Raw genomic sequence first — 24,358 nt, forward strand, 5'->3', positions numbered from 1 at the left:
GAATGTTGTCCCAGTCCTCTTTAATGGCTGTGCGAAGTTTCCGGATATTATCAGGAACTGGAACATGCCGTAGTACACGTCGAACCAGAGCATCCCAGACATGCTCAATGGGTGGCATTTCTGGTGAGTTTGCAGGCCATGGAAGAACTGGGATATTTTCAGTTTTCAGGAAATGTGTACACATCCTTGCAACATGGGGCCATGCATTATCATGCTGAAACATGAGGTGATGGCGGCGGATAAATGGTACGACAATGGGCCTCAGAATCTCATCACGGTATTGCAATGCATTCACATTACCATTGATAAAATGCAATTGTTTTCATTTTCCGTATCTTATGCTTGCCCATACCATAACCCCACCGTCACCAAGGGGCACTCTGTTCACAACGTTGAGATCAGCAACGGGAGCTCCCGAGTGATGCAGCGGTCTAAGGCACCGCTTCTCAGTGCTAGAGGCATTAGTACAGACCTTAGATAGATTCCGGGCTGGGCCAGCGTCGTTCGGGTTAGAGTTTGCCCTGGGTAGACCGCCATTGTAAAAAATGATTTGTTTTTAACTGACTTGTCTAGTTAAATAAAAAATAAATAAAATAAAAAACGCTCGCACACATGACACAATGTCTGCTATCTACCCGGTACAGTTGAAACTGGGATTCATCCGTGAAGAGCATCATTCTCCTGCGTGCCAGTGGCCATCGAAGGTTACGACACCGAACTGCAGTCAGGTCAAACCCTGGTGAGGATGACCAGCACGCAGATGAGCTTCCCTGAGACAGTTTATGCAGAAATCCTTCGGTTGTGAAAACCCACAGTTTCGTTAGCTGTCCTGGTGGCTGGTTTCAGTTGATCCCGCAGGTGAAGAAGCCAAATGTGGAGGTCCTGGGCTGGCGTGGATACACACGGTCTGCGGTTGTGAGGCGGGTTGGACGTACTGCCAAATTCTCTAAAACGATGTTGGAGGCGGCTTATGGTAACAGCTCTGGTGGATATTCCTGCAATCAGCATGCCAATTGCATGTTCCCTCAAAACCTGAGATATCTGTCGAATTGTGTTGTGTGACAAAACTGCACATTCTAGAGTGGCCTTTTATTGTCCCCAGCAAAAGGTGCACCTGTGTAATATAAACATGGGACCAACACTGCATGTTGCATTTATATTTCTGTTCAGCATTTACAGTTTCTGATGTTTGCAAGTTTGCAAAAAAGTTACAAATGGTAGGCCTAGCATACAAGTTAGCAGGTGCCAGGCTAACTAGCTAGCCAACTCCAGTCATGTGCTCACGTTTGCTGGGAAACCTAGCTTAGGTGGCTGGTTGTAAGTTAAGCTTGCTGTTTAGTAGCCATATCTATGACTAAAAAGAGAATACGTTTTTAAATCGAGATACAATAGATCTCCAATTGTAAAACCTAAACCTAGATGTAGTTTTTCAGAGACTGGAAAAAATGTGTCAGCTTATATATTTTGGAATAAATCAGCTGACAGGAACGTCGCTGAAAGACATCCAATGGCTCTATCGAACAAGGACAACCATATCAACAAGCACAAAACATATAGTGTGATCAGTATCACATAGAGCCTTTGCGAAATGCCACAAAGCAGGACTACATTTAATTTCAGATCTTGCCCCCCAGATCAGTACACCAGAAGCCGAAATAGGGTGTATATTCAGCACGAGATGCCCAGACCTGCCTTCCTATTGGGAAATTATGTGTGAAACACATCTCACTGACCTAGAAATGCCTTGGACATGATGAAAACAATCCCATATTCACCAATGGTGAAATTCCCCTTTAAGAGAAGAGGGAAAGGGTGATCGATAGCAGTTGCTTCACAAGGCTGAAAATATTTGATCTAAGTGATTGATAGTTGGTATTCCACAGTCATAAAAGCATAGGCAGCATAGGCAGCAGCTTTATAGAGATGAGATTCTATGATTTGGAATGAAATAATATAGTCATCAAATAAAACAAATATTTTATTAAAGTCATGTAAATAAATTATGCAGTAACGGGCAGTCACTACAATCATAGGACTTTTCTTAAACCTCTTAGGGATCCCTTGTAGCGCCAATCCCATTAACGGGATTGATTTGACAACACCCAGTGAAATAGCAGTGCGCCAAATTCAAAAACAGAAATACTAATAATAATCATTCATAAATCATACAAGTGTTATACATCGGTTTAAAGATGAATTTCTTGTTAATCCAGCCACAGTGTCAGATTTCAAAAAGGCTTTACGGCTAAAGCAAACTATGCTATTATCTGAGGACAGCACCCCAGCAAACATGCACATGAAAATCATAATTCAACCCGCCAGACACAACACAAAGTCAGAAATAACATATAATGCATGCCTTACCTTTGAAGATCTTCTTCTGTTGGCACTCCAATATGTCCATTAAACATCACAAATGGTCCTTTTGTTCGATAAATTCTGTCGTTGTATCCCAAAAATGTCAATTTATTTGGTGCGTATGATTCAGAAAATACACCGATTCCAACTCGCGCAACATGACTACACATTATCTAATTTATTACCTGTAAACTTGATCCAAACATTTCAAACAACTTTCCTAATCCAACTTTAGGTATTTTTAAACGTAAATAATCAATCAAATTTAAGACGGAAAAAACTGCATTCAATACCGGAGGAAAACAAAGTGGAGCGAGCTTTTAGGTCACGCGCCCCAACCACAACATCACTCGACCCTCGTTCTGAACAGGGTTACTTCTTCATTTCTCAAAGGAAAAACCTCAACCAATTTCTAGAGACTGTGGAAGCGATAGGAACTGCAAGCAACTGCCTTAGAATTATAGATTCCCAATGAAAACCTGTTGAAAAGAGAGTGACCTCAAAAAAGAAATCCTGGATGGTTTGTCCTCTGTGTTTCACCTGCCAAATAAGTTCTGGTATACTCACAGACATCATTCAAACCATTTTAGAAACTTCAGAGTGTTTTCTATCCAAATATACTAATCTGGGCCTGAGTATCAGGCAGTTTACTTTGGGCACACTTTTCATCCGGACTGAAAATAGTGCCCCCTAGCCTTAAGAGATTTTAAGTGTTTTATTCAGTGTTGTTACAGCAATCAGTCCACATAATGCATAGAGCAGTTAATGTTGAAAAAAAACGTGATCTTTTTTTATAATCGCACAGCACTAATATAGCTCCATTGTTCTATTTGATTTCATTACTTGTGTTACTATTTAATTAGAATTATTATTATTAAACTGCATCGTTGGGAAGGGCTCGTAAGTAAGCATTTCACGGTAAAGTCTTCACTAGTTGTATTCGGCACAAAATGTATTTGATTAATATTGGCTGTGTGTGTCAGACTGTGGACCACCTGTCACGATGTCTAGGAGGGAAGGCTGTCAGACTCAGAATGGGAGAAGGCATGAGAAGAAGAGTAAGAGAACGGTCCAGTGCATAAACAACTCTAAGCCCTAGGCATTTCATGTATCCACTGCACCTTAGCCACTTCTTATACTGAACAAAAATATAAATGCAACAATTTAAATGATTTTACTGAGTTACACTTCATATAAGGAAATCAGTCAATTGAAATAAATTCATTAGGCCCTAATCTATGGATTTCACATGACTGGGCAATGGTGAAGCCATGGGTGGGCATGGGTGGGCCAATCATGAGTTTATCCACACAAAAGGGCTTTATTACAGACAGAAATACTCTGGTGGACAAAGCAGAGTCTTTACATCCCTTGATAACTACACCATAGCACCCATCGAGGTTAACAGAGAGGCGACAAAGACATCTACGTGTAAAACATATACATTTCATTCCTTTCCTGAATGAGCGGTCGTTCATTTGCAAAGTATTCATATTCCCGTGAGCATAGCTTCCAACTGTAGGTACTATAAGTTCACTCTCTTTGTCTCTCCAGCTCTTTATATTATTGATATCATATTGATCCAAGATGGCATAGCAGTCAGACGTCCTTCGTCCTCGTCTTGTCGTGTCCCGTGTATATATATATATTTACATATTTCTTCACTTATCTTTTATATATTTTCTTTTCCAAAAACTCAACTTCAAAACATTCTCCTGCAACCCGCCTCACCAATTTAAAAAATATATATTATTTACCTCAAATCTGAAATCCACAATAGAAGCTAGCCAGAATCTAACCAGATGCGGAGCCCCACCGGGCCTTCACGACTGGACTACCGACGTTATCTGCTCGAGGGAGTTATCCAACTGGCCCCTCTGACGCGGCGTTACCTGAACGCCCATCTGTGGCCCGCTAATCGTCAGCTGTCTTATCGGCTGCTATCTGAATAGGTCTATCGGACAATTTTTCCTGGGTCACTATAACTATATCTATTTTGCCAATTGGATTGATCCCCTCTACCACACGGAACCCCACTAATCTACCGACGGAAACGCACGATGTGGCTAAAAACAGACCTCCATCCTATGCTAGCTTGCTACCGATGGCCCGGCTAGCTGTCTGAATCACTGTGACCCCAACCAACTTCACTATTCACTGGGTCCTTATGATCACTCGACTAAGCATGCCTCTCCTTAATGTCAATATGCCCTGTCCATTGCTGTTCTGGTTAGTGTTTATTGGCTTATTTCACTGTAGAGCCTCTAGCCCTGCTCATTATACCTTATCGAACCTTTCAATTCCACCACCCACACATGCGATGACATCACCTGGTTTCAATTACATTTCTAGAGACAATATCTCTCTCATCATCACTCAATACCTAGGTTTACCTCCACTGTATTCACATCCTACCATTCCTTTGTCTGTACATTATACCTTTTTATCGCCCCCAGTTCCGGACGTTCTAAACGACCAATTCTCATAGCTTTTAGCCGTACCCTTATCCTACTCACCCTCTGTTCCTCTGGTGATGTAGAGGTTAATCCAGGCCCTGCAGTGCCTAGCTCCACTCCTATTCTCCAGGCGCTCTCTTTTGATGACTTCTGTAACCGTAATAGCCTTGGTTTCATGCATGTTAACATTAGAAGCCTCCTCCCTAAATGTGTTTTATTCACTGCTTTAGCACACTCTGCCAACCCGGGTGTTCTAGCTGTGTCTGAATCTTGGCTTAGGAAGACCACCAAAAATTCTGAAATCTACAACATTTTCAGACAAGATAGAACGGCCAAAGGGGGCGGTGTTGCAATCTACTGCAAATATAGCCTGCAGAGTTCTGTCCTACTATCCAGGTCTGTACACAAACAATTTGAACTTCTACTTTTAAAATCCACTTCTCTAAAAACAAGTCTCTCACCATTGCCGCCTGCTATAGACCACCCTCTGCCCCCAGCTGTGCTCTGGACACAATATGTGAACTGATTGCCCTCCATCTATCTTCAGAGCTCGTGCTGCTAGGCGACCGAAACAGGAACATGCTTAACACACCAGCCATCCTACAATCTAAGCTTGATGCCCTCAATCTCACACAAATTATCAATGAACCTACCAGGTACCACCCCAAAGCCATAAACACGGGCACCCTCATAGATATCATCCTAAACAACTTGCCCTCTAAATACACCTCTGCTGTTTTCAACCAAGATCTCAGCGATCACTGCCTCATTGCCTGCATCCGTAATGGGTCAGCGGTCAAACGACCTCCACTCATCACTGTCAAACGCTCCCTGAAACACTTCAGCGAGCAGGCCTTTCTAATCGACCTGGCCGGGGTATCCTGGAAGGATAACCAATGTGTAAGAAGTGGACCAAAGCACAGCTTTGTAAGTGTTCATGATTTAATAATAGAACTGAACATTGAATAACAAAACCAACAAAGAGAACGAACGAAACCGAAACAGTTCTGTCTGGTGCAGACACCAAAACAGAAAACAACTTCCCACAAAACACAGGTGGGAAAAGGCTACCTTTTCAGACACAATGATAGACAGCTGCCTCTGATTGAGAACCACACCTGGCCAAACACACAGAAGTAGAAAACATAGAACACAAAACATAGAATGCCCACCCCAACTCACGCCCTGACAAAACCAAAATAGAGACATAAAAATGATCTCTAAGATCAGGGCGTGACATCCACTGCAAATCTACCATTCCAGTGTTTTACTTGCTATATTGTATTTACTTTGCCACCATGGCCTTTTTTGCCTTTACCTCCCTTATCTCACCTCATTTGCTCACATTGTATATTGACTTATTTTTCTGCTGTATTATTGACAGTATGTTTATTTTACTCCATGTGTAACTCTGTGTTGTTGTTTTTGTCGAACTTCTTTGCTTTATCTTGGCCAGGTCGCAATTGTAAATGAGAACTTGTTCTCAACTTGCCTACCTGGTTAAATAAAGGTGAAATAAAATAAATAAATACAAATCTTTCCCCACCCCCTTTCCATTGTGTAACAAGCCGTTATATCGGGTTAGTCCACTAGGGACTTTTCATTGCATTATGTTTGTGATCAATATAACCTATACCGTGTGTGTGTGTTTTTGTAATTCTGTGTGATTGTTTAGTTAGTTAGTAAATAAATAATTAAGCCAATTTGTGTATCGCTGATTCATCACTTAGGCTAGGGTTTGTGCAGATATCCAAGGATTATGCGACGTTCAGAATGGGACTGATATGAAAAAATTGATGATTGATGACTGGTATGATATTGATGTGTTCTTGAGTTAATTCGGGAAACGGTAACTCATTAAAAAAACTTTTCTCGTGGTGCTCCAAATTTCTAGTGAATTAATTGTTACATGATTAATTTAATCAAGTAATAATTAAACGTAGGAGGTAATTATTCGATGAATAGCAGTCATCACATTAATGATAGTCACGTCACGACACCAGTTATTTCAGAGGCTGTATGTATTAAGTGTCTCACATTAGGAGTGCTGATTTAGGATCAGTTTTGCCAAGTTAGACAAGTGCCTGTAGGAGCTATGGGTTGTGTCTGGACTGGGCCAACTTTGCATTACCTCACCCAGCCTGCTGCACTAAAACTTCAGGCATTGTCATGAAGATATTTTACGCCACCATTCTTCATAATTTATGTGCAGTCAGCCATTGAGCTCTGTGCATCTTGCATGGCTATGTTGCCTCTTTGGCTCCAAAGACCTTGTTGTTTACTGTTATAATTACTGAACAATTTGTAGGCCTATGTTTAGTTTAGTTGTGATAAATTGTGCTTTCCCAATGTTCTCAAGCCATTGTCTTTATAATCACTTGGCACTTTATCATCACTTTTTGGCTGCAGAATGACCAACCTCAAGCTTCCTCCAGTTACTCTGGTCTCTGGCAGTTTTTGCAGTTTGATGTGGTCTAAAATAAAGCTCCAGTATATTGTTTGTACATTTGGTAGTGTAAATATTGGCTTTGGTCTGCCAGCCTTCAGAATGTCAAAAATATTTTTAAAGGTACATATTTTGTGACAGCAGACCGAAGGTATAATTTAACATGGTTAATTAAATGTCATCACCCACCCTTGATCCGACTGACACATTGTTCAAGCAGAATAAATCAAATGGAGACGCCAGTAGCAGTGTTTCCCATTAGTGCCGGCTGTCGGCTAATCAGCCGGTTACGGACTCATTTTCAGCCGGCTACATTTTCCACTTCATATTTACTAGGCTACTTTTCATTTTCATTTAAAAGATTCAATTTGCAAGTCCGTCGAGACCTCTCCCACTAGAATGAACGATATGCATCTTCTAACGATCTATTGATAGGATAGGTGCCTGTCAGTCACAAAGTGAGCGATGACAGGGAAATGTGCCAGAGAGGAAGAGGCGAAGTGAGAGGTTTCACCCTCACCAAAATCTGTCCAAAATAAGCCCAAAGCATTTCTATGGGCTTATTTTGGACCTAAGCTTGTCGCCTGCCTTACCGCCTTTGGGACAACGATTCACATTGTTAGGTAGAAGACATGAGCATCTCGTCATTATATACAATGCATCCGTCCCCTTCACTTTCTCCACATTTTGTTATGTTACAGCCTTATTCTAAAATGGATTATATAAAAATAAATCCTCATCAATCTACACACAATAACCCATAACAAAGAAGCAAAAACAGGTTTTTAGAGGTTTTTGCAAATGTACTAAAAATAAAAAATGTAAATACCTTATCAGACCCTTTGCTATGAGACTCGAAATTGAGCTCGGGTGCATCCTGTTTCCATTGATCAACCTTGAGATGTCCACTGTGGTAAATTCAATTGATTGGACATCATTTGGAAAAGTCCCACAGTTGACAGTGCATGTCAGAGCAAAAACCAAGCCATGAGATCAAAGGAATTGTCCGTAGAGCTTCGAGACAAGATTGTGTCGAGGCACCGATCTGGGGAAGGGTACATTTATGCAGCATTGAAGGTCCCCAAGAACACAGTGGCCTCCAACATTCTTAAATGGAAGAAGCTTGGAATGACCAAGACTCTTCCTAGAGCTAGCCGCCCGGCCAAACTGAGCAATCGGGGTAGAAGGTTCTTGGTCAGAGTGGTCACAGAGTTCCTCTGTGGAGATGGGAGAACCTTCCAGAAGGACAACCATCTCTGTAGCACTCCACCCATCAGGCCTGTATGGTAGAGTGACCAGACGGAAGCCACTCCTCAGTAAAAGGCACATGACAGCCCGCTTGGAGTTTTCCAAAAGGCAGCTAAAGGACTCTCAGACCATGAGCAACAAGATTCTCTGGATTGAACACTTTGGCCTGAATGCCAAGAATCACGTCTGGAGGAAACCAGGCACCACTCATCACCTGGCCAATACCATCCCTATGGTGAAGCATGGTGGTGGCAGCATCATGCTGTGTGGATGTTTTTCAGCAGCATGGACTGGGAGACTAGTCAGGATTGAGGGAAAGATGAATGGAGCAAAATGCACAGAGATCCGCGCTCAGGACCTCAGACTTGGGCGAAGGTTCACCTTCCAACAAGACAATGACCCTAAGCACACAGCCAAGAAAACACAGGAGTGGCTTCGGGACAAGTCTCTGAATGTCCTTGAATGGCCCAACCAGAGCCCGGACTTGAACCCAATCTAACATCTCTGGAGAGACCTCAAAATAGCTGTGCAGCAACGCTCCTCATCCAACCTGACAGAGCTTGAGAGGATCTGCAGAGAAGAATGGGAGAAATACAGGTGTGCCAAGCTTGTTGCGTCATCCTCAAGACTCTGTTGTAATCGCAGTCAAAGCTGCTTCATCAAAGTACTGAGTAAAGGGTCTGAATAATTATGTAAATTTGATATTTCAGTTATATTTTTTAAATACATTTTCAAAAATTCATAAAAAACTGTTTTTGCTTTGTCATTATGGGGTATTGTGTGTAGATTGATGAGGGGAAAAAATGTTGAATCCATTTTAGAATAAGGTTGTAACGTAACAAAATGAGTAAAAAGTGAAGGGGTCTGAATACTTTCCGAATGCACCGTACAGATCTCTGGTACAGTCAAATGTCTTTACACTGAGGAGGGGGAGAGCGCGATGCTTGAGAATTTTAATGTCCCATGTTGATTAATGTAAATTGTAACAATGAGTCGAAATCCAGGATTTAGCCGAATTATTGTTTTCTGACACATTAATTTATTTTCTTTTGCGTGTTTCACATAGCCAGCACGCATAGTAGGCTATTTAGGCCACTGTGTGTTGATTGACAACTAAACAGCAAGTGTTGACAAGTTCATAAAAGGTGTCAAACTGACTGAATAAAGTTGATCTCCTCTTCCCTTTGTTATTCATAAATCATGCAACGTGGTTATATGTCCATGGTATCGCATCAGGACACGTAAACCAAAGGATTTCCCAGGATGTTGGGTCTTGCCAGACAGTAGCTATGTTTCTGTTAACTTGTCCAGGGATTAGAAAGTTTTCATAGAAAATAGGTGTGACAATTGCCTACTTGGGTGCGTTTCCATTTAACTATTTTGTGTCGATAAAAACAGTAATGACGTCACATAAAGACAAAGTTTTCGGAAAAAACACAACTTTTTCCATGACCCATTTAGTCAAATTGTGCATTAATAAATTAGAGACAGCCTGTATACCCTGCACCAGTAATGTAAAGTACTTAAGCAAAAATACTTGAAAGTACTACTTAAGTAGTTTTTTGGGGTATCTGTACTTTACTATATATATTTTTGACAATTTTATATTTTAACTTTTGCGTAAACTTTGTCTTAATGTGACGTCATTTGTGTGTCCAGGGAAAACAGTAAAGTACTTGTTACATTTTGAATGCTTAGCAGGACAGGAAAATGGTCTAATTCACACAATTATCAAGAGAAAATCCCTGGTCACCTCTGATCTGGCAGACTCACTAAATACTAAATGCTTCATTTGTAAATTATGTCTGAAGGTAGGGGCATGCCCCTGGCTCTCTGTAAAAAAAACACATGAAAATGGTGCGGTCTGGTTTGATTAATATTAGGCATTTAAAATTATTTATACTTTTACTTTTAATACTTCAGTATAGCAATTACATTTCCTTTTGATACTGAAGTATATTTAAAACCAAATACTTTTAGACTTTTACTCAAGTAGGATTTTACAGGGTGACTTTCACTTTTACTTGAGTCATTTTCTATTAAGGTATCTTTACTTTTACTCAAGTATGACAATTGGGTACTTTTTCCACCACTGCCCTGCACATGCAACATTTTGGCAATTCATATCTTGCAGTACAACTCTAAATAAGGCTTTAATCTCAAGAGAATATGGGTTAAATGTTTAATATTCCTTTACTTAGAATATCATATATTTAAATTGAATTAATACATTATCAATAATACAATTGTAAATTCATGTCTTTCTACACAATACCACAACACATTTTTCCAATCTGGGAGGTGAACTTGAAAAGGTATTCAATCATTTCACTATGTATTTCAGATGGAATCAAGGCATTAGAATGTACCAGAGGCCACCAAAATAGAGATTGTCCTGACCTCTTTCTCCCCTCTCTCTCCAGATGAAATCTCGCGTCTTGTGACGGCCGGCCGCCCAACAACCTGCCCGCTTGACCCTATCCCCTCCTCTCTTCTCCAGACCATTTCCGGAGACCTTCTCCCTTACCTCACCTCGCTCATCAACTCACCCCTGACCGCTGGCTACGTCCCTTCCGTCTTCAAGAGAGCGAGAGTTGCACCCCTTCTGAAAAAACCTACACTCGATCCCTCCGATGTCAACAACTACAGACCAGTATCCCTTCTTTCTTTTCTCTCCAAAACTCTTGAACGTGCCGTCCTTGGCCAGCTCTCCCGCTATCTCTCTCAGAATGACCTTCTTGATCCAAATCAGTCAGGTTTCAAGACTAGTCATTCAACTGAGACTGCTCTTCTCTGTATCACGGAGGCGCTCCGCACTGCTAAAGCTAACTCTCTCTCCTCTGCTCTCATCCTTCTAGACCTATCGGCTGCCTTCGATACTGTGAACCATCAGATCCTCCTCTCCACCCTCTCCGAGTTGGGCATCTCCGGCGCGGCCCACGCTTGGATTGCGTCCTACCTGACAGGTCGCTCCTACCAGGTGGCGTGGCGAGAATCCGTCTCCTCACCACGTGCTCTCACCACTGGTGTCCCCCAGGGCTCTGTTCTAGGCCCTCTCCTATTCTCGCTATACACCAAGTCACTTGGCTCTGTCATAACCTCACATGGTCTCTCCTATCATTGCTATGCAGACGACACACAATTAATCTTCTCCTTTCCCCCTTCTGATGACCAGGTGGCGAATCTCATCTCTGCATGTCTGGCAGACATATCAGTGTGGATGACGGATCACCACCTCAAGCTGAACCTCGGCAAGACGGAGCTGCTCTTCCTCCCGGGGAAGGACTGCCCGTTCCATGATCTCACCATCACGGTTGACAACTCCATTGTGTCCTCCTCCCAGAGCGCTAAGAACCTTGGCGTGATCCTGGACAACACCCTGTCGTTCTCAACTAACATCAAGGCGGTGGCCCGTTCCTGTAGGTTCATGCTCTACAACATCCGCAGAGTACGACCCTGCCTCACACAGGAAGCGGCGCAGGTCCTAATCCAGGCACTTGTCATCTCCCGTCTGGATTACTGCAACTCGCTGTTGGCTGGGCTCCCTGCCTGTGCCATTAAACCCCTACAACTCATCCAGAACGCCGCAGCCCGTCTGGTGTTCAACCTTCCCAAGTTCTCTCACGTCACCCCGCTCCTCCGCTCTCTCCACTGGCTTCCAGTTGAAGCTCGCATCCGCTACAAGACCATGGTGCTTGCCTACGGAGCTGTGAGGGGAACGGCACCTCAGTACCTCCAGGCTCTGATCAGGCCCTACACCCAAACAAGGGCACTGCATTCATCCACCTCTGGCCTGCTCGCCTCCCTACCACTGAGGAAGTACAGTTCCCGCTCAGCCCAGTCAAAACTGTTCGCTGCTCTGGCCCCCCAATGGTGGAACAAACTCCCTCACGACGCCAGGACAGCGGAGTCAATCACCACCTTCCGGAGACACCTGAAACCCCACCTCTTTAAGGAATACCTAGGATAGGATAAAGTAATCCTTCTCACCCCCCTTAAAAGATTTAGATGCACTATTGTAAAGTGGCTGCTCCACTGGATGTCATAAGGTGAATGCACCAATTTGTAAGTCGCTCTGGATAAGAGCGTCTGCTAAATGACTTAAATGTAAATGTAATGTAAATGTACAACTTTTTGGGAAACATATGGGAAACATATGTTCTCTCCCTCTCCCTTTCTATCTTTTCATTGTCAAGCACTTATTTTTGAGCTCAGTGCTCATATGTAGAGGCCAGACTTGAGGAGTATCAGTCCTGGACAGAGGGTCAGACTGGTGCAGATGTTGGGTGTTTTCTGACTACCACCTCTCAGAGTACTGGGCCTATGCAGACTGCAAGTACATGGCACTGCTGCTCCAAGACAAGACATGTTTGAGGTAAACTACTCTCTATTTCAGATATACACACCCTCCTCAATCAATCTAATGATGCTACACTGTCACATATATCTTATATAATCAAGGAACTGAAAAACATAATTAAGAATATTAGTCTTTTCAGCACTGACAGAATGTTGAGAAGGATTAAGGATGTTGTCACTCTGCAATTTGTCTGCCTGTGATTTCTTACTTTTTGTATGCTATTTCTGTCCTCAATCACTAACTTTCTGTTTGCAGGTTGCCAGGTGTGATGAGTAACTTGTAGGGCGGTTGAGGACAGGGCTCACATAAGGTGCTCAGCCTTAGACAGATTCAAGCCTTGGGGTTAGTTCTATGGAATGTTCAAGTGGTTCTGTCACAATCAAAAGCCTGTCCCTTGAATCACTCTGCTGAATTAAAGCCATTTTGGTTAACACATGGGCTGCTCTGATCTGTTATATTCAATGCACAGACACAACTATATGGGATTTTTCCTCAGTCCATTCAGGTCAAGAGATGTATTTGAAATTCCATTCTTTAATAAAGTTGTACTCAGAGAAAATAATGGCCGATTATCAATTTGTGCCGTGATTTTTTATTTATTCATCAATTTAATTTAAATTAAATTGAGTCCAGTTCTGACAGTATCACACCAACATGTAAATGTCAAACAGATGCATGGGTATCTTTAATGAATTCCTTTGCCCCATCAGCGATCCTGGAGAAGCTAACTAGCCTAAGCCTAAATTGAGACAGACACGTACAAATCAAAAGTGACAACTTTAGCAATCAGCAGACATTCTCTCTCTTTTTGATGATATCCTGTCGTGATAGGACAGACATTTTCAGTGGAACTTTTCAATGGCAGCCCTTTTCTTTTTGAGTCCTCGGGCAGTCAAGGCCTTGAACGTCCACTCTAGTTCGAGCTGGCCTCCATTAATTCATTTTCCTTTAATGATAATAGATGCTTAAAGGGGCGGCCTGCATTTTTTCACAGGTCTGACGAAATTCATGCCTTAAAGACAGGCAGTCAGATGCCTTTTTAAATGATGAATAGCGCCATTTAAAAGTTGCTGAAAGCCAAGATTGTGAAGTCTATCATTTACAGTTGCCTGAACATGGTAATGGTTTCATTATCCAGGGTGCTGGGCAGAAACCCCACTTTTTTTTGTTGCTTTTTAACAGGAAATGATTGACAGCCCACATGGTTTGACAAAGAGCCTACAGACAACAAACATATTGTTTCCTCTACAGAGTGTCTGTCCCAATTGGCATCCTATTCCTACATAGTGCACTACTTTTAACCAGGGCCCATAGGGGTCTGGTGAAAAGTAGTACAATATATAGGGCATAAGGTGTCATTTGGGGTACAACCTTTGTTGACAGTCATTGCACTGCCTATTAAGCAACCAATGAGATGAATGGGCATGCATTTTCACCTGTGTCTAGTGACAATGGAGGTTTCCCTCGGGATGTATTGCTGCCATACCGTAATATTGAAACTGCTCATGGCACATTGACATATTTGTTCCATGAATATGAATTGTTTTCTTTACAATGACATATTTAAAATGTTAGATGAGATTATTTAAATAGATGACCGCATAAATTGATATGAGATTATAGCAACCATGAATATACAGTATGATTGGTAATTACAGTGTTAGTAATTGGAACTGTATTGTGTGCATTACAGGACGTGGTGTGGTCTCAGTTTGGGTTCCTGGGTTGTAGTGGGAGAGACAGCACATTGTGGATTGATACAGAAGGTGCCAATACTCTGTGCCACCTGAACTCCTATGGGTTGAACCTGATACTACAGGTGCAAGGAAGGTAATTGTACAGAACTGGGTTGTGTTCAGTAGGCACAAAACAAGAAAAATAAAAACTGAAATGGAGAAGGACTACCTGGATATGTCCAATAAGAAGTGCCTTTTGTTTTCTGTTGCTAATTGTTTTGCTTCAATGAGCCCTAATGAACAAAACATATCTCACTGGCAAGTGGTAGTAGTGCACACAGATGATGGATGTTTCCCTTCACAGAGGGAATTGTATAATAGATTAGAATGAAACAATTTAACAGCATTATAGCTGAGAAGAAAGGAGTGGTACTGGAGTCAGACAATAGATACAGCAAATCAATAGAATGAGAACTATCTTTAGGGCAACGATCTACTCACCATTCATCCCTCTATCTCTGAGGAAAGAAGGTTTAGAAACTACTTTTGGAGGATGTAGAGGTGGCTGTTTTTATTTCCTGGGAGGGGAGTGGGGTGAGAGTCAGGAGGGAAGTGGGGTGAGGGGCTGAGAAGAGGGTAGGGAGACAGAGGGGAAGGGGATGAAACTCACTTGGGGAGATCATCAGATTGGTTCTCTGGTCCCTGAAAGAGAAAGTCATTCATCGAGGTCTCATGAGCGAGAGATGGGGGTATGAGGTGAGGTGCTTTAGAACAGAGATATTAGTGAGTCTGACAAAAGATACAAATATATTTGTGCATATTATCTTCTCACTGCTTTCACATATGAAGATCACTAGTCTTGTTTCTTTAAATTGGCTGTTGAAACCTTTCACTTTGATGTGATGACCTAACCAAAGAACTCACATTACATAATATTTCAATAAAGAGACATTATATTGAACTATAGCTTAAATTGAATGGCGATAGATTCCAGGTTTCCTCAACTACATAGAATAGAACCATTGTGGTTTCAAGTTTTATTTGTCACATGCTGAAGTACAGTAACATGCTTAACTTGCAATGAAGCATGGAATGGCTTTGGTGAAGATGGCTTTCCCTTTAAAATAAACTGAACCTAGATCAGCACTCCTACCCTGTTATATTTCAGGAAGCGTTGGCACCTGTTCCCCCCTGCAAACAAGCGGTCTGTACCCCAGCAGGATCCCCTATGAGGAGTCTAGTGTGACGTACTCCAGCCAGACCTCCAAAGGTTCCCCACAGACACACCAAGGCCCACAGTCACCCTCTAGCCTGGACAGGTACACACTGTGCCAGATCCTCCGTTGATCATGCTTTTTAATTTCAGGACTAGGCTTAATCTGTGTTGAGAGAGTCAGGAAGCAGGTGCAGAAGGTGAGTTTAATAATAAGAAACATGAAGATAATCAAAACAGGGGCAGCGTATTCAACATAAACCATACCAATACTGCCTGAAGACTGAGGCTACTGAAGGGAAAGTAATCAGGTTTAATGATGAAGTCTAGGTGTGCGCAATGATGGTTGCCAGGTGTGCGTAATGTGGGTTGCTAGGACCGGTGGTTAGTAGACTGGCGACGTCGAGTGCCGGAGCAGAAGTGATAGGAGTAGGCGTGAGTACCCCCCTCCACTAGCCGCAGGATGACGCCAGGCCCATACCCTCCCAGTACACCAGGTACTGGAGCCAACCCCCATGACATCAGGAGTCCAGGAGGGACCTGACGGCAAAGGCAAGGTGCCCATCGATGTCCAGGGGCGGGTAACCAGGAACCACCGGGTAGTTGTAATCTATAGGTTACCTCGTTGACCGGAGGACCTTAAAGGGCCTCATAAACCGGAGACTCGGCTTCCTACAGAGCAGGAGGTTCCCAGTGGTCAGCCAGACACGATCACCAGGATGGAATACAGGAGACTCAGTCTGCCGGCTCCACCTGCTCCTTCTGAACTACTCGTCTGCCGCAGAAGCGTCGGTCTGGCTTGGGGTCCATGGAGCCAGAGCTGGTTGATATCCCAGGACACACTGGAAGGGGGTCTGCCCGGTGGAGGAGTGGCACAGTGAATTCTGGGTGTACTCTATCCAGGGATGGAACCAGGCCAGCATCTAAGGAACCTCCCCAGCTCCTGGTTCATCCTCTCCACCTGCCCAGTGGACTGAGGCTGGTACCCAGAAGTGAGGCTGACGGTGACCCCCAGCTTCTCCATGAAGGCTTTCCATACCTGTGACGTGAATTGGAGGCCACTATCGGAGACGATGTCCTCGGGAAGGCCATAGTGTCGGAAGACCTGCTGGAACTGTGCCTCAGCGACCTGGAGAGCAGTAGGGAGACCGGAGAGAGGGATAAAATGGCAGAATTTAGAGAATCGTCTTATTCCACAGTCTGGAAGATGAGGGCGTACTCTGCAGTGATCTGGGCACCCTGACGGAGCAGTCGCTCATCTCCCGCTCTGCCCTCAGGTGGATGATCGAAGATCGCCATAAACAGAGCCATGAACCTCTCACAGGAACTCAGCTCCTCCTCTCCTAGAAGGCCGTAGCCCACTCCAAAGCCCGTCCGGTAAGCAGGGAAATGACCGCAGCAACCTTGGACCTCTCAGTGGTGGGGGCTCCTGTCTGATGATTGAAGTAGAGAGAGCACTAGAGTAGTAAGCCACGGCATTCCGATGGAGTCGCGTCATTTGTCCGGTTGGGATACATACATACATACGATGTCGCTGACCTGGGCAGACTGCTGGATCAGCTGGGGATCTGGCTCGCTGGGACGACTCGTGGTAGATTATCATCCACTAGTTGGAGATGAATTCTTTCGGGTGGTGGAGAACGTGGAGGACCTGATCCATTACCGTACCCAGTTGAGCCAGCTGGTCATGGTGTTGACGGAGTAGGTGTTCCTGTTCGTCGACCATCTGGGAGATATCCTTAACTTCTGCTGCTTCCATATCTTGAGAGGCAGTATTCTGTAACGTATACACAGGGAGTCAGGAAGAAGGTGAGTTTAATAATAAAACCATGACTATGCTCAAAACAGGCGTAAACCAAACCAAAACTGCCTGAAGACTGAGCTACTGAGGGCTAAATAAAGGGAGAGTAATCAGGGTGATAATGAAGTTCAGGTGTGCGTAACGATGGGGAGCAGGTGTGTGCAATGATGGTTTCCATGTGTGCGTAATGTGGATTGCCAGGACCGGTGGTTAGTAGACCGGCCACGTTGAGTGCCAGAACAGGAGAGCGGGACAATGATATGTTTGTTTTATCGGTTAATAATTGAGTAATCGTGACAGAACAGAAGCTTTAATGTTAAACATTATTGACTCTCAAAAGGAGCATGTTTCTCTGCCTCTGCGCACAGCCTCTCATCTGTTAGGATTCAGGATTGGTGATAAGGACTTTGGTTTATGAATCCAATTAAGACCTAGCAATAATCTATAACACTGGCTGCTGAGGATTGTTCTGGCAGAACAGAGATTCATTATGGATGAAGAGGACAGGTATGCTACATGAAATTAAGATTGTAACATCAGCCACCCAGACTTCTAGGAGTTCCAAATAGCACGCTATTTCCTATATAATCCACTTATATTGACCAGATTCACCAATTCAGACGCAGCAGCCCTAGTCAATGGAATATTAATCTTTGGACGGTTCAGCCTTACTCAACCCCACATTGCTGCTGCACAGTATGAAATCTGAGTGAGCTTGCAGGTCAAAGATGTTTAAATAATTTAAATGATCTTTGTCTCATTATTGATACTTTGGTTTGTGACCACTGGCCTTTTCCTGTCTTGATACTGACTCTAGAAGCTAATTAGGAGAGGGGTTGTGTTGTCTTTTGTCTCTGTGATACCCACCACTCTTTCACCCTTCAGATTCCAGCAGTATAAGCCAGCACATCCACACGCTCTCTTTGAGTCAAGACAGTGGCAAAGCAATGAGTGTCTGTCCCACTTCCTATCTCTGGGAAACTAAGTGCTCCTGCAGAATACTGATGAAGTTAGTTACAAGTGCTACCACTAAGAAACAAAACAGTGGGGGCTGTTCAATTGGTTTATAAGTTAAACCTATTATGTAGGTACATGACACCTAGTTTAAAGGGAACTTCAAAGAATTAGGTCTTTAGAGGTTATACACTTATAACAGACGTCTGTTGTACAAAGCTGTTGATGGGAAACCAAACATTATCGTACAGGTTATCCTGCACTATTATCTCATAGGTGATTAACTTTCAGATTTTTAGCAACTAATTTCTGTTGTTTTCCACGGGTCCATGTCTGTGGGGTTGAACTAGGACGTATCGTCTATTGTGTCAAGACTAATCCCAGTTACCCCCTAGAATAAAACACTTATCACTGTGATTTATTGAAATATTGTTAAGTCTGTCCAAAACAAACATAGCACGCAGCAGACTTCTCTCTAGGCTGAATGAATTAAGACTGCAGTGGAACCAGAGGATCAATATGGCCTGTTCACTTGAATAAAGACCAGAGCCACATTATGAATTGGACAGAAGCCTCTTAGAGGGAGTGGAGGGAGGTCACAAGCTGCCATCTAGTGGCTAGTGTCCCCACTGTGTTGAACCAGTCTCAAATTTCTGTTTCATATGTCACGAACCGGCTCGAAGCCCGTAACAAAAAAAGAGACGACTTGGAGATAAGGAATAACAAAAATATATTTAACTGAGGCAACCTATATACAAATAAAACCGGGGACCAACAAGGACCCCAGAACACCACACCAATCACACAAACAACAAAATACTGCCCTGGATCCTAGTCCCACTGCCCCAGCCAACCTCGCCCTCCCCAGACCTCAGCAACAGGAAGCAACCTTTAAGAGGAAAGAAGAAAACGAGGCCAGAAGGGAACAGACAGGAGCAACAGAACAGGACAATACCAAACAAAATAAACAACGGTCAGTCATGTAGACATTCAGGAACAGGGCGCACGAGACCACGTCAGCAACAAGTTCCAACGAAAAGAACGTCTCAGGGTCCTTCCATTAAATGTTGGCAACAACCATAAGTATACAACAATATCAAATAATGTCAACCTGGTAGTGATCAGCGATCTTCAACAGATGCTCTTTAGTACATATTTGAACAGTTCCTCTGATGGAAAGCGAATGAACTTGTCTACATTAGACAGCATAGTCACGAGTAAATACAACATGATTCTCTTCCCTCTGCTGAGCACACCAGACCACAAGAGAAATGCCAATCACACTGGGCACCACAGAAGACAGATGAGATATATGGAGCTTCCCCAAATCCTACAATAACTCAACCCTAGTCTTTGTGTGGATTCATGGTGGGTAATGACACACTGTACCCCACTGTTAAGAGAAAAAACCCACCAGCACACTGGCAGATTCCCCCCAAGCCACAGATGTGCCACCGAGACAACTGCTGAGTCCACACAAAAAAAACAAAATAACAATGCCCAACCTATTCCAAAATGAAACACATCGCTAAGCTTAACAGGGGAAAAAAAGAAAGGCTATAGCTCCAGGTAACAAATGGCACTACCCTACCTATTTCTCCCACTGAGGTACACTGCAGATTGTATTCACCTCAGACCGATGTCCCAACAGCGAGTAGAGCAAGAGTTTCCGGCCTGGAAACTAACCAATGTACTCTCCAACGCAGCACACAATCGACTATCCACCGCAGTGGCAAGTTTACCAAACAAAAAGGCAACCAACACAGCACCAAACATTACAACTCAAAAAATCTGTAACAAAATATGCAAACAAAGCACCTACAGAGGTTTCAAACATTAACTCCACATTTTCTACCAAACAATACACATACCAGTTAGCCTAATGACACTAGTATTAGTCCTTCATAATGCCAGAAAGTGCAATACACCAAAATGTCTAGGAACCAACTTTATGATCCTGGATGACTCACACCACAAAGCAAAAATCATAACTTCAAAGGCCTACGTGTGTCCCATTTAGCTGACGACCCTCCCAGCTCCGCCCACCGACATCCTAATAAGGAAAACAAGGGCAAAGAGAAAGAATTTGACAGACAGAGCGGGAGGGTCATCACACAGAGCACTCAGCATTCTAATCTTTACAGTCCTTGACTCCTTCAGCTCTACTACTTATTGACTGGCTATGCTCTGCTCTCTGACCCCTGGACTGTGATCTGTGGTGCTAGAAGACAATTCTAGACATTTTTGGCTCCTTCAGTACTCCTACTAAGAAATACGTTCCTTATCCATATTCCTACCTATCACATTGCGTTTCTTCTGACATCTGACCCTGTTGCCCTCCTACTCCAATAGGTGCTATTTGTTCCCAGACACTGTCGACCCTGTTAACGTCTCCATCAACTCCTGGACTGAGTTGGTAAGTACAGTAAAGTCACCTCATATGCTTCAGAGGAAATTAAACGTTTCAGAGGGCCATATTTACAGCTTGATGTGGTTTTCCCACCACAAGCTACCCCTACCGCCCATAGGGCCCTGGTCAAAAGTAGTGCACTATATAGGGAATAGGGTGTCATTTGGGACGCAGCCTCACGAGGGATGGATGTGACGGGTATTGAGATTCCCTGATGATGACTGTGGGTTTTTGAGTAATGAACAGGCCTCAGAGTAAAGCTATGGCTGTCATAATGATTTGTGGGTGTGCATGTAAAGGAGTGGTGCACTGCATAACACATTGATATATCTAGATGAGAGGAATGTGTATTCAGGTAGTGTGTCACCTCTGGCGCCTCCTGATAACTGGCTCTGAGACAACGTCACAGACACAATCAATTATGCCTGCTGCACATAATGTCTTTATCAGCGACTTCTTTCCCATGATAGGAGTTTTTCTTTCTTCTTCCGGATCTGATACAGGAAGTTGATGATGAGGCAAGAGTAGGCGAGGCCCTCGCCAAAGCCATCGTCTGTGCTCTGAGGACGACACTTAGCAACGACAATGATGATGACTGGCTCAATCCCACTGAGGTACAGTATCCTGACCCTTGGTCCCAGATCTGTTTGTGCTGTCTTTTTATTTGTTTTTTTAATTGCACCTTTATTTAACCAGGTAGGCTAGTTGAGAACAAGTTCTCATTTACAACTGCAACCTGGCCAAGATAAAGCAAAGCAGTGTGACACAAACAACAACACAGAGATACACATGGAATAAACAAACATACAGTCAATAATACAATAGGGAAAAGTCTATATACAGTTGAATATATATACCAATTGTCATTGACAATGACCATAGGACTTGTGAAGACGACATAAACAGATGTTGGACCAGGTTACCTTGACCCCGACTTATCCTCTTCAAAATATTGACAGTTCAGTTGGCACTTGTCACAAGCCACAACGAACCCTCTGTACCTTGCAGAATCTGATGGTACATTTGTCACACTCAGGGTCATTCTCAGTGCAGTCCGACCATTTGTTGTCCTTATAAGAACATAGATCACAGGGAGGAATTTGTCCTATTTGGCTGAGGTCCAGGGAAAGACAAAAGTCCCAGGAATGCAGCATAGAACAACAGAGAGGAGATGACTGAATTCCAACCCACCCATATTGACAAATCTGTCTAGCTCCAATTAGCATTCAAGCATTTGAGTTGTTGACTGACCTTATGCTAGAGATTACCTAGCCTAAAACTTGGCTTTTTAGGTAAGAAATTAAGAGCTCGAAAGAGGGTGCAGAACAAAGGATTACGTGTGTGAGACTAGTTAAGAGACAGAGACCTTTTAAACATACAGTACTGACCATAGTCCCTGAGGTATGTCAACCCTGAGTAAGGTGGATTGTGCCGAAACATTGGTTCTTTTGGTTTCGACTATCTTTATTTGTCTGAAGGAGGGGTTGCTGGTACTGATGTGAACATGCAGTACCTGAAGCCGGCACTGATGTGAACATGCAGTACCTGAAGCCGGCTGTGGGGGCCTGAATAGAGAAGAGAGGGACAACAAGTCACCGTGACTAACAGGTCCAGGATACACCAGCAGGGGGCCATCCAGGGACCCGTACAGGGGCATATCGTGACTCCAAGGTCCAAGCTTAGAACACTAGCCCTTCATCACCACCAGCAGAGGACTCCTACTCACCCTCCTCTTCCTTACAATCTACTGTACCCTTCGGCCCCCACCTCATCCCTGTGACCTGGAACCAGAATGGCAAACAGAAAACTACAGAGCAGAACCCCAAAGAGAAAGACGGACCATCAACATCCAAAGACTGTGACAGAGTCAGGCCTAGCAGACCTGGTTGTGGGAGTAGAGCCCACACCAGCATAGAGGGGAGACATGTCCAATCGCCAGTTCAGCCTCAGACCCTCTAGTGTTACCAGAGCCAGGCTACAGAGATATAGGAAGGTCACCACCTGGGGACAGATACGAGGGTGACGGAGCACACTGCCCCATATCCATCATCACCAACGACCTACTGCAGTGCCTGGTTCACCCTAAGTTAATCACTAGAGTCACTGAACTACTGATGGAGAAACAGTCAGATCAGGGACAGCCCCAACATAGCCTCATAGTCTGCATTACAATGTTCATACTAGCATACTACTTAGAATGAATGCCATACTACATTACTTCATACTAAGTGGTAAGCTAATATATGGATATTGCAGCAGAATCTAACACTCACAGAAGAAGTAGATTGACTGTTAAAAGAGTAGTTAACTATTTTACAACTTGATGTTAGATGGTTAATTGCCTGGAAAGTAGTCTATGGGCCAGGAGAAACTGTAATCTATGGTTCAGTTCTCTTTAAACATCCACTACAAACTTCAGCTAACTTTAGCCACCACAAGCTAACAATCAATGGAAGTGATGGGACATGTGAGCATGTTTTTTTCAATGGCCAAATCACCTTTAACATAAAACTAAATGTGGAGTTGATTTTAATTGATTTCAGGGGATTGGGACTTTTTACATGCTCTCTCTTCCATTGATTGTTAGCTTGTGGTGGCTAAGGTTAGCTGGCATTTGTTGTGGCTGTTTAGAGAAAAACTATAATTCAGGGTTCAGTTATCTTGGCCCATCGACTCATTTATGGGTTAAGAAACATCTAATATCAAGTTGTAAAATAGTGAACTACTCCTTCAATTAAGTTCCCTCAATTGTTAAAAAGCATGAAAACAGTCATCTGTAAGTATATCGTTTTGGACTTAGTTGAGTAACACTTGAAAAGCACCACAACACTCATCAAAGAAGTAGATTGTAAATACATTCCCTTAAGTGTTAAAAAGGGGGAAGGAGATCAGTAAGACAGTTGACTTGAGTACCTGAGGTAGTGAAGGTAGATCATAGTAGTAAAATCTCTGACAGTGGATCTTTTGTCCTCTAATACTACTGCTGAGATCCTCTCTGTGGAGTTAGCAGTGTTTTAGAGATTTGGAAACCACGGAATGAACTTCTGTGCTCTGCAGTGCCCCCATGGGAAATCCTGCCTGGCTCATAGTTATTCCAGTGTCAGAGAAGGAAAAAGGAAAGAGATGCTCCTTCTTTTTCTACCCCCTTAGATATGGTTTATTGTAGTCTGTTATATGACTATTATAATCTTGGGGATTCAGTTCCATGAGGTCAAATCCAAGACAAGATTATTTCTTACATTCTTACCATGTTTTGTTGTCTTGTGCTATTAGTTTAATTCATTTAATTCTATACACGCCGAGCAAATAGCACTCAAATAGCACTTAGAATTACTTTGTATGATCCTAATCTTTGTAATAATAGTGATATCTCTCAGACGTCGGCTACATTTTCTGCATTACATTCCCCAGCTGTTTACATCCCAAATGGCACCCT

General features: G+C 43.2%; 1 pseudogene; it reads left to right on the forward strand.

Annotated features, from left to right (window-relative positions):
• Positions 1 to 193: 193 nt before the first annotated feature.
• On the forward strand, positions 194 to 23,074 carry LOC135563026 (HSPB1-associated protein 1 homolog; annotated as a pseudogene).
• The last annotated feature ends 1,284 nt before the right edge of the window (positions 23,075 to 24,358 follow it).

This window comes from Oncorhynchus nerka, linkage group LG3 (assembly GCF_034236695.1).
Source record: "Oncorhynchus nerka isolate Pitt River linkage group LG3, Oner_Uvic_2.0, whole genome shotgun sequence".
Taxonomy (NCBI): domain Eukaryota; kingdom Metazoa; phylum Chordata; class Actinopteri; order Salmoniformes; family Salmonidae; genus Oncorhynchus; species Oncorhynchus nerka.